The 13,784-nt window shown below is 38.8% G+C and overlaps 1 non-coding gene across 1 annotated transcript; it reads left to right on the forward strand.

Annotated features, from left to right (window-relative positions):
- The first annotated feature begins 477 nt into the window (after positions 1-477).
- On the forward strand, positions 478-582 carry LOC131241742 (small nucleolar RNA R71). Its single transcript, XR_009169302.1, has one exon. It is a non-coding gene; the product is annotated as a small nucleolar RNA R71 (small nucleolar RNA).
- The last annotated feature ends 13,202 nt before the right edge of the window (positions 583-13,784 follow it).

A 13,784-nucleotide genomic window follows, 5' to 3' on the forward strand; every position in this document is an offset into this window, starting at 1 on the left:
TGGGATTGTATGTATTTGAGGTGGGTCCTCTGAAAGGTCTTTGGTAGTTTTTCACTACATTTGATTGCTCCAATATCTCTTGAAAAGCCGAAATTGTTGGGTAATTGTCAGTTGTATGTATGTTATAAACAAAAATACCACAAATAACTTTTGCAACCTTATCAGATTTGATAGGTTTTGCCTTCTTAAGTTCCATCGCCTCGACTTATCTTGTGAGATTAGCCCCTTTTGCACTCATATTGTCTTCCTCTTTTGGGACATAAATTCCTCCCCTTTCCTTTAATTAAGTAGGCTTAGAAGTGGTGAGTCTTAGGGAGGTGTCTTATGATTATGCATTTTCCACCAATTAATTAAGGTAATCCCACGTATCATCGACCTCCTTATTCATGAATTCACCATTACACATCATCTCTACAAATTAGCACATCAGTGAAGTTAATACATTATAGAAAAAGCTAATTGTTCACCATATTCCGTAACCATGATGTGGACAAAAATTTATGAGATCTTTGAACCTTTCCCAGCATTAGAAGAAGGTCTCTTCCTCTTTCTGTGCAAATTCATGATTGCTTTCCTTAGAGTGTTAGTTTTATGAAACGAGAAAAACTTTTTGAGAAATTCCCAGGTCATCTCGGCCCATGTGCCAATGGATCTTGGCTTTAAGGAAATGCATCCATATTTTAGCCTTCTCTTTCAATGAAAAAGGAAACAATTTAAGTCACCTGTGTCTTCAGATACATTTGTGAAGTGTAAAGTAGCGACTACTCATCAAACTCTTTGATGTACAAATATGTACTTTTAGAATATAGTCCATAAAACTTAGGAAGGAGTTGTATCACTCCAGGTTTGATATCGTGTTTCCTGCATTAAGTGGAAAAACCATGCAGAAAGGTGTACTTACCTCCTCCGAATATAAATAATCTCATAGAGTATGAGGCGGGGGTGCATTATGCACCTCATTTTCATCTTGGATTTCCTTGACTGGAGGTTGAGGTTGGTTTACAAGTTGATTTGCAGCCATCACTTCGATTAACTCTGAGGATCTCAGGTGGTTTCTAATCTAGTGATGGATAGGAAGCCCTTCGACTAATCCTCCTTCACTCAAGAGACAAAAAGTGGTATCACAGACCCACTTGGACATGAAACACTCTCAGCCCTCAAGCAACTAAAACTAAACCAAAGAAAGAAAATTAGGGAAACTAAAACTAATAAGAGATCTAAAAAAAAGATAAGAGAGAGAATTAGAAAGAGGTTACCGGATTGGAGATTGATATGTTTGAATCCTAAAAAACAAAAAAACCAAGTTAGATTTTAAAAACAAATTTAGAAAAAATCCTAACCTAGAAAGAAAATAAAAAGTTAATCATAATCTTAACCTAATTCTAATACTAATTAAATTTAGAAAAAAGAAGAAGAAGAAGCTGTAGTCCATGGCAGCGACACTAAAAACTTATTCACAACCCCAAGTGTAGGGTTACAATGTAGTAATAATCTCGATGAGACTGAGGTCGAATCCTTAGGGACTAATCTTATACGTTTCTGAAAATGAACTAGGACTAGAACTAAAAGAAGATCTAAATATGAATTCTGAAATAATTGAAAGTGATTGTGAATAAGGTTGATTAAAACTTGTAAATTTAAAGGTGGGAACTAGGGTGCTAAGTATCCACTTGTAGCTATCAAGATGCTACCTTACTTTATTCAAGAGATGCAACTAAAATCAGAGTCCTATCTTATCCAATTGGAGGAAGAGATGATCAAATCTCTGAACTTCTCATTGATCCAACCTCAATGGAGGAGAATTGTGAAGATTGGAAGGGATTCCATCACCCTACCATGCCTAGGAGATGATGGTAAACAACAGGATTTACCAATCTCACAATCTTAAATAGGAAAAGAGGATATTTAAAGCTATCGTAGTGTCTATTGTAATTTGAGTCACAACAAACCATAGAAAACTGAAAATATTCATTAAAATAAACTAAAAATCAATAAAGTTCAATATAAATAAGAATTAAAGTGAGATAAACATCTCAATCACACTACGAGCTTCACCTCTTAGCCTGACTTAAGAGGTTTAGTTAACCATAGAGATGATTAAACCCAAAACTCTTAAACAAAACATGAAAACAACTAAGGAAGAAGAAAAAAACTCTTAGCGGCAGCTCTCCACCCTTTAGCTCCACTCCTTAAACCCTAGAAGATACCTAGGAATGTCTTAAGGTCCTATTTATAGTTATGAAGTTCCACCATAAGTTCCACAATATGCACCGACTTAAAATTTTCGCACTCCGATCGCGAAACTGCCTTGAATTATGCAGTCGTGTTACGTATCGATCGGACTGACATGACATTCGGTCAGACCAAAGTCGAGTCCGAATCGTGACATGATTCTGTTTCATCAGTTGCCCGATTTTGGTTGGACCGAGCTTGGGTTTGGTCGGACCGAACTTAAGTTGTCGATCAAACCAAAATAATCTTCAGCCGAACCGAATTAACTCCTTTCAGTGCTGGAGCTTTTGGTATACTTTCGGTCACACCAAATCCTCCTTTTGGTCGGACCGAACTGGATTTTGGTCGGACCGAATTGTCAATCAGTCGAACTGAATTAGCTTATGAATTTCATCATTGGTCAGTGGACTATTTTGTACGATTTCGATCGGACCGAACTTATCTGTTTTCTGCTGTGGATTCTGAAGTTTTTTAAGTCCTTTCTTCATCATTTGTACTTAGTTTCTATGGATCTTTGACATGTGAATTCTTCATTCTTGTTCTCCTAAGATCCATCCTTTGCCTTGGTGATTCTTGAGCATCAAATCCATGCTTTAGCATTCTTTTCAATCCAAGCTCTCAGATTCACCATGCAACATAAACAAGTATAAAATATGCCATTAAGCATTACCATGTTCATAAAACCAAGATATAAATAGGAGAGAATATGCAATATTTGACACTCAACAGAGGACTATGGGGATGCTTATTTATAGTTATGAAGTTCCACCTTACGCATTCACTTAACATTTTCACAATCCGATCGCGAAATCGCCTCAATTTACGCAGTCGTGTTACGTATCGGTCAGACTGAAGTGACCTTCGGTCGGACCAAAGTCGAGTCTGAATCGTGACATGATTCTGTTTCATCAGGTGCTCGATTTCGGTTGGACCATGCTTGGGTTTGTTCGGACTGAACTTAAGTTGTCGATCGAACCAAAATAATCTTCAGTCAAACTGAATTTACTCCTTTCAGTGCTGGAGCTTTTTGTCCACTTTTGGTTGCATCAAATCCTCCTTTTGGTCAGAACGAACTAGATTTTGGTTGGACCGAATTGTCAATTGGTCAAACTGAATTAGCTTCTGAATTTCATCATTGGTCAGTGGACTATTTTGTGCAACTTCGGTCGGATCGAACTTGTCTGTTTTCTGTTGCGGATTCTGAAGTCTTTTAAGTCCTTTCTTCATCATTTGTACTTAGTTTCCATGGATCTTTGACATGTGAATTCTTCATTCTTGGTCTCCTAAGATCCATCCTTTGCCTTGGTGATTCTTGAGCATTAAATCCATGCTTTTAGTATTCTTTTCAATCCAAGCTCTCAGATTTACCATGCAACATAAACAAGTATAAAATATACCATTAAGCATTATCATGTTCATAAAACCAAGATATAAATAGGGGAGAATATGCAATATTTGACACTCAACAGAGGAATATGAGGATGTCATAATATCCTTCCTCACTGCATCACCGATCAATTAGCAACACAACTTACCCATTCTAATCAACTAGGGGAACATCCTGCCTACCCCATCTTCAATCAATCAAGGGGACAACCTCCACATCTTAACCACAGTCGATTAATGCGACAACCTCCCCATTTTTTCATCCAAAAAGGTTCACAATCTACCTGATCTAGTTAGTTAGGGGCACATCCAGCCCACAGCATCTCCAATCAATCAAGAGGACACCATCCCCATCTCAGCCACAGTTAACCAGGGGTAAAATATGCCCATCCATCTAGCCAAGGGGATAACCTCCCCATCATAGATAATTAGTGGCAACACCTACCCACTCCACTCCAGCTAGCCAGGGGCACGACTTACCTGCTTAACCTTTTAGCCAGGGGCGCAACAAATCCACATAAGCAGCCCATAACCAAGGGCAATAGCAAAACACCTCTAAACATAAGTAGAAGGAGCCAATCCATTGGACCATGAAGAGGAAATGGTCAGTCCTAAATTGGTCAGATATTTGAATACCCCAACAAGCTGAGGAGTTCTAACTCCAATATGTGGTAAATGATATAGGAGGAACAGATTAAAACTTTGACCTGATCCTGACCCGGACTTGGGAGAGGTAATGGTCATTGGACCAGGCCTAAAGTTGCAGTTTTACCGCTATAAGCAACACTTGAAAATATGTCTAATGTCCTAGAGGGGGTGAATAGGACTTTTCAAAATTTATCTAACCAATTAAAATGCACTTACTTCTAAATGCACAGGTAAAGGAATCTAAGTGAGAAGAAGTGCAGAAACATAGTCTATTTAGTGAAACACATAAGGGATAGTAGCGATCGGAACGCCCCAACACTCAAATCTGAGCATGTCAACAGTCAGTTAGCCGATCTAATGAGTCTATCTTGGTCCGAAGGTCACTAATGAGTCGAGGATAGGGACGACGACCAAAATAAAAAAATGCAAGGATATCCTGATTATAGCTGAACTGACGCAAGAATCGAATGAGATGGTATGAGTAAAGGGAGTGGAGGCCTACCAAGATAAGGGAGCAATGACGCGCACTGAAGATCACGAGAGAAAAGAGAAACTATGACAACACCCAGTGAATCTACTAGCTCCATAATTGGGAAAATATTCATCGATACAAGGGCTCACTTATCCCAATGGTACGAGGAGGATCCTTCATGATATAACGTAAGACCTCAACACCATGAGACTCAAGATAGGACATTGAGATCGTCATCGACAACCGCTTCCAAAACCAAACCTGCCGAATAATTAAATATAAATCAATACATGGATGAAAAATAGAGTAGCTTGGAAAGCAGTGCAACAAAATGAAAATACCTTGAGGAACGCTGCGCAGCCACAAAGGACCCTCATGTGGCTCATTGCACAGTCTGAGAGCCTCTGGAAGAGCTCAACCAACACGATGGATGCAAAGTTCACCCTCTAAGAAACATGACCTAACACCTCAAAAATTGGCGTGGTGGAAGACCAGTGCCAGCTCAAAAACAAGATCTCAACTATCAAGAAAAACATTAGGGCATTCCAGGAAAAGGTTGACCCGGGAATACCACAGTTGTTAAAAAATATGTTGTAAAGGGTATCTAGAGAAAAAACCACGACATCTCTAGTCAACTATGAGCTATATTAGATAAGGAACGTCAAACCAATTTTGAAGAGTAGCTGACTAAAGGTTGCCCTTCACAGGAAAGTAAGGAAAGTAATACAGGGGGAAGTCAACCAATCGAGAGAGCTCCTCTCATGATGGGTTCATCTCCATATCATTGAACAGAAAAAGCTTCAATTCAGGGATCCAATCTGTTAGCCCGGCTGAAAGTGCTATGTTAATAAACCCTAATTATTGTCAAATTTTGGCATGCCAAACCAATTCAAGTTTGTATCTTGATGTGTATCAAGCTTGTGCATCTGTTCACATTGAATCTTCGACATTCGTTCTGTTCATGCTGAATTTATCTTGCCGATATCTACGACAAACTTACCGAGATCTTCAAACTGTCAGAAAGTGAAGACTTAATTTCAAGAACATTGTAGTTCAAGATCTGGAACCAGAAAAGTTCAAGAACTCAAGACCTAGTTGAAGAATATGTTTGGTATGTCGAATTCAAGCTTCGAAGAGCGCAAGAATTAAAGTTACTGAAGTGATCGATAGTTTGATTGTTCATATGTTCTATCTCACAAGTAAGGTATGATTGACCTAGATTGACCTTAGATCATGATTAGATCATTTCATACTTTCGGTCGGTCATTTTGGTCATTTTATAAGTGTAAAATTCTATTTTTTCGACTAGCCCTAACACTGGCTCGACCAGTCTAGGATTTGTTATGAATTTTTAAAATTTTTCTGTTGGTCTACCACCAGTCCTGAAAACTGCTCGACCAGTCATGTGAATAGTGCTCGACTAGTCGTGCAGTGCTTGACTTAATTTCCAGCAAGTAATCTGGACTCACACGACCAGTCACGTGGTGTCCACGACCAGTCGAGCAGGCCACTCGACCAGTCATGGGACCCACAAGGCCAGTTGTGCAACTGAAAAATCTTATCGCGCCAGAATTTTTGAAAATCTGTTTGGATAAGGACAGTCGTAGCTATTCAAAGGCCAGTCGTGCGAACCAATTTTTTACCTATAAATAGTGCTCGAATTTTAGAGTTTTCTATTCAATTCTTATCATTCTTAAGCAATCACTCTGAGTTATTTTGAGTACACTCTAGGACATTTTGCTCGGCCTTTTCAAGTGGTATCAAAGCCTAATAGCTTATTTATTTGGATTTAATTCTTGAGCTAACCGATCTGAGCATTTAAGATGTCAAATTTTGATAGCTTTTCTATCACTAGGCCTCCACCTTTTGATGGCTCTAATTATACTTATTGGAAAGCCAGAATGAGAATATTCTTGAGGTCTATTGATGAGAATGTGTGGTAAGCCACAATAACTAAATGGACTCCACCTACTGTTGAAGTTCTAGGCCTTGATGGAATTAAAACTATAAAAGTTGCTCCTTATAGCACTTGGACCACTCTTCAGAGAACTGAGAGTAGTGCTAATGCCAAGGCTTTAAATTCAATCACTTGCGCACTATCACCAGATGAATTTAAATGAATTATATCTTATGATACTGCAAAACAAGCATGGGATATCTTAGAAATGACACACGAGGGTACGACTACTGTCAAGAAATCTAAACTACAAATCCTCACCACTAGGTTTGAGGAAATACGTATGGAAGAAAGTGAAATATTCATGGACTTCTATACTAAGTTGAATAACATATTCAAACTCTATATGGGGTCTTGGAGATAGCATCCCAGAAAGCAAAGTCTGTGCAAAGATACTGAAAGTGCCTTGGTTTGTTAATTAGCGTGAGTGTTGAGTCAGCTAGACTGCAGAGCCTCGTAGGAAGATCAATTCATAGCGTCTACCTCAACCGGATGTGTGCAAGCTCGCCATAGGTAAATCTAAGCCTCACATCCCATGTCCCAAAAAACCAAGTATTTAAACCCTTAAAATAAGTTAAAACATCATAGGGTTTTTTAAGTCAAGAAAACTTTTTCAAAATCAGAAAATCTCTAAGTTTTCTTGCTCTGTCGATTTTATTGATACACAGCTCGATATGATTGACATGTGCTATCGATGTCCTCGATGACAAATCAATTCCATCGGAATGAGGACAAAAGTGTCCAGCAACCATATATATCTCTGGACAGATTTATCAATGTATCGATATACCTATCGATATCATCAATATTTGAATCTCGAGTCCATCGAAGGTGACTTGATAATATCAACAGACAAATCTCCGGTGCACCTATTTTTTCTTAAGAATATCATACGTGCATCGATATATCAAAGCCCCCTTGGTACCATCGAAGTTCAAATCTCGATGATATTGATAGGCTCTCGATGATATCGGTCATGGGCACGAAGTTTTCCAGTAAAATATTTCAGGATAATTTATTTATGATCGAGGGTCACTCGATAGAATCGATATTCAAATATCGATGATATTAGTACAGTTTCGATGACATCGAATATGGACAGAAACTATCTAGCAAGCTTAAACGAAAATCCCTTGGATTATCGATGTCTCGACGCCGCTATCGATATCATCAACATTCAAATTCCGATGATCTCGAAGGTACCTCGATCATTCTTGAAAACCTAAAATATTTCATAGTAAGTCCCTCTCATTTTCAAATGTCTAGAAATCGAACCTCGCATCAATGGAATCGGAGTTTGAAATCTGATGATATCAATACATGTTTCGATTCCCTCGACTAGCTGGCAATAGGTTTCAAAAGTATATGACATTTGAGTTTGTCATCGAGCAGACCGTTGATGCTATCGAGAGTATACACTCGATGATATTGATCTTGCTCAATGATATCGAACTCTGTCATAAATGTGACCATTTTATATCTGTTGGAACCTTTCACCTATATAAAGAGGACTTGTCTATTATTGCTGGTAGAGAAAGAAGAGAGTGCTTTTGAGTGTTTAACCTTAGATCATATACCCAAAGCCCTTTCTCTTATGGGAGTTCATCCTCCAATCCACCCTCATCATTGAGTGGATTGGGGAATGAACTTTCACATTCAAGGATCCTCCAGCTACCATCTTAATGGCAAATCATTAAGCTGGGATGCCTTGAATGCATAGATAATTGGAATCACTCTATCTCCTTTATAGGAAAATATCTTGAGAGTAGGATTCCATCATAACCTTGACCCAACCCGAAGCCTTGTATTAGTACATCATCTCTATTGCAGATCAAAGAAGCAGAAGATTCTTCATCAACAAAGGAGAAGACCTTCGACAACGTGCTGAATGGGACTCATCCACTTATCTGTAAGTTATTAGAGTCTAGAAGACACTTGTGATCATTCCTTTTTAGGATTGGGTCTAAGGTGTTTCTCACCCCTTCAAGCCCTCGTAGGAGGCCTCCCGCGGGAGTGTACGTGGTGGGTGCGTTGTGTTAACCCTTGCTCGTGAGAGCATAAATAGTGAGGTTCCTTGTGTAGATCCTTAGCCAGTGTGCCTAAAACTAGGTGTTATGTGTTGACCCTTACTCAGGGAGCATAAATAGTCAACCTAGGTGTAGGTTGTAAAGGTTGAAGGTGAACCTGATTTAAAACCTTAGGCTTGAGATGAATCACTGTGAAACCTCCTTGTGAAATTCGGCATACTCAAGGGTTGAGTGCGTCTGCCGGGAGTGAAGTAGACAAGCTGTCGAACCACTATAAAAATGACTGTGTTTATGATTGTTATTTGTTTCTTATTATTTGTGTGATTTCTTTAAATGCTCACATATTTCATCACACTTCACACACAGTCACATCCATCATAAACTCTGAACTGTTTCATGTTTATAATTCAATAGTTTTGTGATTGGATCCTCAATTTGCCTTGGAAGCCATTTGAGTTACTCTGATGATATCCTGATGCCTTTCATGCCTATTCTCTCAGGATTAGATTAATAGGATTTTTAATAAGCATAAAATATTTAAAAAGTCCTATTCACCCCCCTCTAGGACTATTGGCATACTCCTTCAACTAAAGCGGTCTTCACCGCAATTTCAATTGGTATCAGAGCGGGTCTCTCTTTAAGAGCTTCACCACCTAGAGAGTGATCTTGACTGAAGTTAGGAATATGGCCAAAGGAGAGGGCTCATCGGTCACTAGGCCTCCAGTATTGGATGGCTCAAATTATGCATACTAGAAGGCTAGAATGCACTACTTTCTGAGATCTTTGGATCATGATGTTTGGGATATAGTTGAAAGTGGATATGTGCCACCATCTGAACAAATTGTACTTGATAGTGGCACAACCATCACAAAACCCAAACCCAAAGAGAAGTGGACAACGTTCGATAAAGAAAAACAAATTGTTAAAGCTAAAGCAATGAACGTCATCTACTGTGCCGTGTCCCAAGATATTTTCAATCAAATAAGTATGTGTGGGACATCCAAAGAAGCATGAGATCTATTGGAAACAACCCATGAAGGCACAAGCACTATGAATAGATCTAAACTTCAACTCCTGACTTCACAGTTCGAAAGTCTTAGAATGGAAGATCATGAGACCCTTATGGAGTTTTTCACAAAGTTGATTAGGAGAGAAAGTTCCGGTACCAAAAATCTATAGGAAAATTCTAAGTCCCTACTGGAATAGTTCAATCCTAAAGTAAAAACCATTGAAGAGTGTAGGAACATAGACGAAATGAAAGTAGAAGAATTGGTAGGTTCCCTACAAACTTTTGAACTACACTACAAACAAACCCAAAAATCCAAAACTACTATTCTAAAAACTTCAAAGAAAACAACAAATGAGGACAGTGGAAGTGAAAAAGATGATGCTGAGGAAGTGGCTTTGCTGGCACAACGATTCAGGAAGTTCTTTCAAAAGAATCATGGTCGTCCTTCCAGAGGAAGATGGGTGGGCAACAAACCTACTGCGGTTAAATTTGGTAAAAAGGCCAAGAACCACAATGCTATGCCTGTCAGAAGTATGGACACTTGTCTACTGAATGCCCAAACAGAAAAACAAAAGGTAAAGTAATGGCCGCCACATGGGATGATACGGAGGAGTCAAACTCAGAATCTAGCAACTCAGAAAGCGATGGAGACTAAAAATCTTTAAAAATCCTTATGGTCTTCACTGCTTCAATCATTCCCATTGCAACTAAGAATGTGTCAGAACTGCAAGCCACTGAATCATTCCCGTCTGATAATGAGGAAACTGGAGGAGAAGAAGAGGTAGAAAAGGATAAACTGCAGGATACCTATAATCAACTCTACATTCATAGCATAAATATCCTTAAAAGACTTGGAATAATGGACAACAAAAGTAAGTTGCTGCAGAAAGACTTAGATAAAACAATGAAAATCAACACACAATTAACAAATGATCTGCAGCAGTATCGTTCAAATAATGAGAGATTAGAAAAAGTTAATACCTTCCTAAAATCTGAATATGAAAAGTTGAACAAATAGGTTGAGTTACTAAAAGATAAGAATATGCTTCTTCTAAAATGAAAATCACACACTCCTGTTTGATCTAGAAGAATCCAGAAAAATGGCCAAGATAAACTATAAGTTTTCCCAGAGTGGTGAAAACCTAGAAAAACTATTGGGCATGGGAAGACCTGGAAAAGACAAGAGCGGTTTAGGATATGAAAATTTTAAGTCAAAATCTAGAAATGCAATACCAATAGTAAAAAAATCTGCTGCTTCAGGAAGCAAAACTAAAATTACTCCAGTATGTCATTTGTGTGGTGATTTGGGTCATTATAAGTTTGAATGCATAACACCTAAGAGGACTCAACATAACTCTGGTTAGAATCATATTGATAAAGTCAGACCAACCAAAGATATGGAGAATTTCAAGAGCCCACTTAGGAATATGGATAGAAGAAATGCACTTCCATCACCACCCAAAATGACTAACAAAATGAAAGAGTCATTTAATCAAATGGACAAACTGAGCACTAAAACTAAATCCATCACAGTTAAAAACTTTGCCATAAAATGGGTAAGGAAGAACTAATTCAGATCATGCATCAAGATCTAAATATGTACTGAAATGATGAAATTTTTGCTGAGCTTCAAAACGTTACATCTGAAATTTTTTTTACATAAACATTATGATGTTTATAAGTTTTAGTTGTACAAAACTTGTACAAAATTTTGTTGTGTATACTGTTGATTCAAGAATATACCTTCTTATACATGAATGTCTATCAAACTGTGGAAAATCAAAGAAAATTCATCATTGATATAACTTCCGATATCTCATTCTCGATTACTCGATTAAGGATCGATACCATCGACGTCTCTTTGGAATAAGAAAAGATGTATGATCGAGAATGATATCAAAGACGGCTTCGATGATATTGAACAGGGTCTACCGATATCATCGAACTAAGGATCGATGATATTGATAGATGCTGCCCGATATAAGGCGGTGGAGCGTGAAAAAGTTTTTTTTTTTAGGATTTTCTTTTCTTCTTCCCTATTCGCTCCTCTTAATCGGACCGCTCGGAGCCTTGTCGGACAACTCCAAATGCTCCACAATACCGGTAATACCCTTCTACACATCAAAATTCCTTTTCCTTTTAGGTATTTTCCTTTCAGTTAGGTTTTGTCCTCTTTCCCAAATCCTCCAAATTTTTTTTGTCCAAATGGGTAAAGATAAAGGAAATGTATCCGGTCTGGGTGAGTCTTCAAAATCCTCTCAACAAAAAGTGCCTGCCTCTAAACCAAAAGCTAGTGGTCCAGAATGTGGGACCCCTACAAGGCAGTGCACTGGATCACATGGTGGGTCCCAGTCCGAGGCACCAGCACCTCCACTGGTAAAGGAAAATCCGGTCTTGGAAAAGTTCACTGAGAGAAAGGTTATTCAGGAGAGAAAAGTTAATAGGAGTTGTCTAATTCCATATAACCTGGAACCTCTACTTGCTGCCATAGATTGGTTGCCCATTCTTGATTTTAGCGGGCCTTGTCATCTTGAAAGAACATACAATTTCTTCGCCGCCTGTCATTCTCCAGTGTCAGACCCTCCGTCCATCACTATGACCGTCGATGGTGATGATTTGTTGATCACTCCCGAGTCTATCGCAAGAATTTTCAATCTTACTTTATCACCTATAGGACTCCCAGATATGGACATGAAAAATATTGAGGTTCGGTCCAAGGTCACCAAATTCCTCTATCATGATCGTGACGTCTAGTGGCACCAAGGGAATGCCCTAAAAGACAGATTCATGGAACCACGCTATTGGATCTTGCTTGATATCCTTGCTTCAAATATCTACTCTAGGGGCTCCAACAGGGCAAATCTCATGGGCTTCATGACTACGATAATTTATTCGATCGCCTCTAGGATCAAGATTTGTCTGCCTACGCTTGTCGTGCATTAGTTGGTTTATGCTTTTCATATGGTTAGGGATGTTCACATATCATATCCCTGGATCATACAACAATATGCAATGCCATAGCCTTTCCAACTACAAGTGATCCTATACTTCCTCTCCAAACCTTCAACAAAAGTAACATTTGAAGGATGGATTTTAAGTTTCATAAATATCCTGAGGATCCACCTGAGGAAGGCATTCAAGTGGAGAGGGAAAGTGGGGCAGGTGACGCTCCCATGGAAGGGACTGAGACAGCTGAAGAAGAAGCCTCTAGACCTCATCAAGCACCATCGACATCAGCTCCTAGGCATGCTAAACAATATAAGCACCACCAGGATTGGATTGGAGCAATTCAGAGGGAGGTTCACTCGGTGCATGAGAGGCTTACCATCTTGGAACGGCTGGTCCAAGGTGTGCAGCAGACAGTACAACAATTGGTTGAGATAATTACCTGTCGTCGAGACGATACAACGCCATCTTCCTCTGCTCCTCCACCGTAGTATGGGATTCTGAATGCTATCACATTCACCTGCACTTATCTCTACGTATGAGCATAAGTATCTTTTTTTATGCTCTATGCCCTCATGAGTGAATGTGATAGCCCCTTAACAGTTTGACAAATTTTTTTAAATGTTGTATATGCCCCATATGGGTTTTCTCCTGGTGGCTACTTGTGGGTGCCCATGAATGGGCTTGTTAAGTTGGTTGGGATAACTGTTTCTCTACTGCCAATCTTGGGTAGCTTACTTTTGGATGTTTTTGGATATGGCTTGGTATAATTCACATTTTTTCCACCATGATTACATTTTATGATCCCCTGGTTTGTCTAGTCCATGTTATGTGGAATGCATGTGATATCTTACTCTATCTGCTTATATCACTGCTATGTTTGGACTGCTATGCATACATAATCTCTGAAAATGATGTCTGATTAACCTGATTCAATTAATTATACATCTATCCTTTATATATATATATGTGTGTGTGTGTGTGTGTGTGTGTGTGTGTGTGTGCTCTTTGAATGTTGGTTCTCCCAAGTTGCTTTAACTTCAGTCAATATCTATGCTATCCTTTGTCAATGACTGATAAAAAGGGGGAGAATGACTCAAACACCCC

This window comes from Magnolia sinica, chromosome 3 (genome assembly GCF_029962835.1).
Source record: "Magnolia sinica isolate HGM2019 chromosome 3, MsV1, whole genome shotgun sequence".
In the NCBI taxonomy this organism is placed as follows: domain Eukaryota; kingdom Viridiplantae; phylum Streptophyta; class Magnoliopsida; order Magnoliales; family Magnoliaceae; genus Magnolia; species Magnolia sinica.